This window comes from Porites lutea, chromosome 14 (genome assembly GCF_958299795.1).
Source record: "Porites lutea chromosome 14, jaPorLute2.1, whole genome shotgun sequence".
Classification (NCBI taxonomy): domain Eukaryota; kingdom Metazoa; phylum Cnidaria; class Anthozoa; order Scleractinia; family Poritidae; genus Porites; species Porites lutea.
The window spans coordinates 25210-29282 of NC_133214.1; the positions used below are offsets into that span (position 1 = coordinate 25210).

The 4073-nt window shown below is 36.1% G+C and overlaps 1 long non-coding RNA gene across 1 annotated transcript; it reads right to left on the bottom strand.

Annotated features, from left to right (window-relative positions):
• Positions 1-1320: 1320 nt before the first annotated feature.
• LOC140924415 (uncharacterized) lies at positions 1321-3718 on the bottom strand. The gene is made up of 3 exons (XR_012164280.1): positions 3590-3718; positions 3264-3490; positions 1321-1407 (listed from the first exon to the last, which is right to left on the bottom strand). It is a non-coding gene; the product is annotated as an uncharacterized lncRNA (long non-coding RNA).
• Positions 3719-4073: the final 355 nt, after the last annotated feature.

The following is a 4073-nucleotide window of genomic DNA, read 5'->3' on the forward strand; positions in this document are numbered from 1 at the left end:
GATCTTACAGTTAGTTACCATACGATTTTGCGAACTTTTCCTTTGAATTTTTCCAGGAAATGTTATTCACTCTCTTAAGAGAAGCTATATCAAACATTCCACTCAATGTTTTCTCAGATATCCAGACACCTCGAAGTTGGTCTAAAAAACGTCGCTGCGCCCCGCTTTTAAACCCTACTTCTAGGTGTCTTGACATCAGATGAAACACTGACTGCGTGTCGTGTTTGATATTTTACATGAAAGCGGATAACCCTAATCCTGATTAAGGCAAGTAACAGTAAAAAAATGAAAGGCCTTGAAAAAAGTTACTGTTTGAACTAAGAGCTCTTCCTCGAGCTGTTCATTTTCAAACGCCTATATCAACGCACATCCTCTCCAAACTATTCGTACATACTTCGTGACACTATGAACGAGAACAATTCTTTCAAATATTGGAAAGTTAGCTTCGGAGATTTCTCATTTCTTGTCGTAGTGAAGTAAAGACTGGAAATTAGAAAACAGGCATCCTTAATTCAAAATGATTGCCAGAAAATAAAAACTCTAACAATAAATTTATGCTTGTGTACCCTCTCCTTTGAAGTTCGCAGGTTTTAAAGTGTATTTCAAATCAATTGCATACCTTTATTCTTTGTTTCTGTCTATTGCCAGAATTCAAAAGCTGCCCACTTGTACAGTGCTCTATATGCAGCAGGTAACCCTGAAATTGCAAGATACATATCGAGTTATTTCTTTCGTTTCAAAAACCAAAGTAAAACGAGTAGACTCTTTCATACGTCTAAGGCTACGTGCAAACGGGCGCAGCAACTCCCAACAATATTACGCCAACCGGTTTCAAACTTTGCGCAACAACATGCAACAGGGTGTGCAAACGGACGCAAAACTTGTAACATCCAACAATGTTGCGTCCGTGTGCACTGGGATTGATACGTACACGGGTGATTATTTTCAAGCGTTTTGTGGTGCGAAAAGAGCAGTGATCAGGTTGCTAGTTTTAATCGCGCGCTGCATCTGACAGTCAACGATTTCAACGATATTTTGAGGCAATTTCGCAAGAAAAAACTTACTTCTGTCCGCCACATTCATTTAAAAGCAATAGTGTGCTAATTAAAAAATCTGCCAAAAAATACCACTTAATATAGATTCGCAAATCGCCTGTGTAAACGATCTTACAGCAAAGACCGAAACGTTAATGATATTCTAGGCCAATTCAATTACACAATATTAAACTTTTCCTGCCAATAAACTTCACATGAAATGCTAGATAAAAAAACCTGCCAACTATACTTGTGGTAAGTAAGAAACTTTTAATTAAAGATTTACCTTTCATAAGAGGACAGATACTCCGGCTTCCTTTTGAAACAAAAAGAGTTCGTCAACAAGTTCAAGGACCTTGGTGTAAAACACGACCTGCCAGCAAACATATCCTACATGAACTGCTGTTTAACAAGAATGATGCAAACTTGTGGGTTTATATATACCCTTCTGGTTGGAAATGAAAAATATGTTTGAAATCTTACATAATCCTCTGGAGAGTATAACAAATAGGTGACGTTTTATATGCTGGTGTTTGGAAATGGAAAATAACAGGTTTATGAAAAGTGAATAGAAAACGCTCAAAATCTTACATAATACTCTGGAGTATAGTGAATACGTGCCTAATAACCTTTTATATACTGGTGTTTGGAAATGAAAAATAACGGGTTTATTTAAAGTGAATAGAAAACGCCCAAAATCTTACATAATACTCTGAGTAATAGGTGTCTAATAACTTTGCATTTTTTACCTGCCAAATTGACCAAAGTTGTTTAAACTAATAATATCAGGGATCAATCTAAAGTTAGGAATCATTAATTTTCTGCAGCTAGCGTTATTATTTTATTTAGCTTTTTCTATCATTCTTTGCATCCAAACTAAAAAAAAAAAGACTTTCCCGTGGCACGCATTGGGATTTGGTCCTTGTGGTCTGCTGACTATAAGATCATAAACGTTTTCCCTTAGTAAGTTATTTGTTGTCCCCCTAAAAAAATAACGCTTTAAAGTATAGTTACGTAATTCTCCAAGGAAATATATAATCTTAAATACATGTGCACAAATTTCTTTTTATTGTTCAAATGGGCAAACGACATTGACCTTCAATTTCATTTAATTGTTTTCAAAAGTTTTAGGAGCAGTACAAATTTTGAAAAAAGGTAAAAGATGATACTGTTCCCGCGTGGTTACGAAATCGCAAATTAAATATGGATTTATTTTAGGCCTACATTCCAAAATACTGCATTTATGCCCAGGATAGCATACTGCCTAAAATCTCGGTAATAAGTTTAGCAAAAAATGTTTCGAAAAACTGCTTGCAGGAATGTATTGCAAAAAACATGCAAAAATAATAAATTTAGCAAAAAAGAGGGTTGTAAATTACAAAGGCAAAGAAGGTCTTGACAAGACCGTGAACTAAGAAAACATTTCTAAAAAAATATTTTATCGGCAATGTTTTAAATATTTGTTCACAGAAATCTCAAATTTAGCGCATTAAAAGATGTTATCAAGGAAATGAGGCCCTCGAAGAAGACCACAAATTTCGGGAAAATTACAACAATGTGAATTCCTCCGTATTAATAAAAATCAAATATAGCAAGAAAATCAAATTTAGCAACCTAAATCTTAGAAAATGAATGCTGTCAAGAAGCCCGCAAATTTAGCAAAAATCGCAAAAGCAGTTAACAAGAATTTTCTCAAAAATCTCAAACATACTGAAAATAACAAATTTAGCAAAAACGAGGACTTCTAAATTACAAAAGGGAAAGAAAGCCCTAGAGAAGGCGGCGAATTCAGCAGAAATAGCAAACAAAAGGACTTAATCGAGAAACAGGGAGCTCGCAAAAATTGCATATTAAGTTAATAAGAAGACACAAAGCTGTAGGAACGATTTCTTGTTCAAGTTATGTCCCGCAGGTGATTGTTTTGTCGATTGATTAGTCAGCCAAACAGGGTCGCTTCGGTCCATAACAAAATTTTGGATGTTGAAAAATACCCGGAACTACCTGGTAACGACAACTTAAGCCAAATATTGGATATTAACGATTCAGTTGTATCAACGTTATCAAGAACGGAGCTGTAGTTTGACAAAAGAGATTGAAATGCTTTTGCATAGTTAGCTACTTTTTAAATCAGCCCGTGTAGCACGTTAAGTTATGAAAAACGAGCGACAAAGTAAGGCGAGCCATTAAACCAACTAGCTTGTTACATTTCTAATTTGACGAATTACTCACCCCTTTTGCCTCTACGTTTCAACTCCTTCAGTTCACCACTTGCAGGAGGACGAAGTTTGTCCAATACAGCCATCTGCTGTCGATGACTTTCTTGATATTTAGCGGTCTTAAAATCTTCTTTTAGCCTGGTTCAATTTCTCTTCAATCGCGTTTATAGGCTGCACAACCTCAGAAATGTGGTTAAAATGTCGTTATGACATTCATCGTCTGTGCTTCTTGGTTTTTGGCTTTAAAAAGAACAGAGAGATCAGAAATTTTAAATTGCCTTGTTGCTCGTTGTCGGTTATAGAATGAGCTAATTCCACGTAAAACTTTAACATACTTACATTGGGTTTTTCAAATGTTTTCTCGGTCAAAATCCTTTGGACTCTCTTCCTACGTTCATACTCATCATATCCGGCCTCTACCGGTAGATATATATTTGATTCGTCTTCCGCGCGCTCAACACTTCTACTAATGTGAAGGCAGTAACAAAACTGTTCCTTTTATCGAACGACACGTCTGAAGGCAAGTTCCACTTGACACTGACCACGATTTCGGAAGGAAGAGAAGTTATAAGCAGTGAAACACGTGGGTGTTTAATTCTGAAACAAAAAGCAAGTAGAGGAACAATACATGTATTGTGTGCGATGTTGACCCGTGGAATTTTTAGGTGTGAAGGAAAACACCATTCAAAACACTTTTCACAAGTCTTTGACGATAGAACAGACGATGCCGCTTTCATTTCAACTTTGCCCATACTTTTCGGCAATTGCAAGAAGATTCCAAAACTAGACATAGGTGTAAAGTTCCCCGAAAGGCGATTGTTTA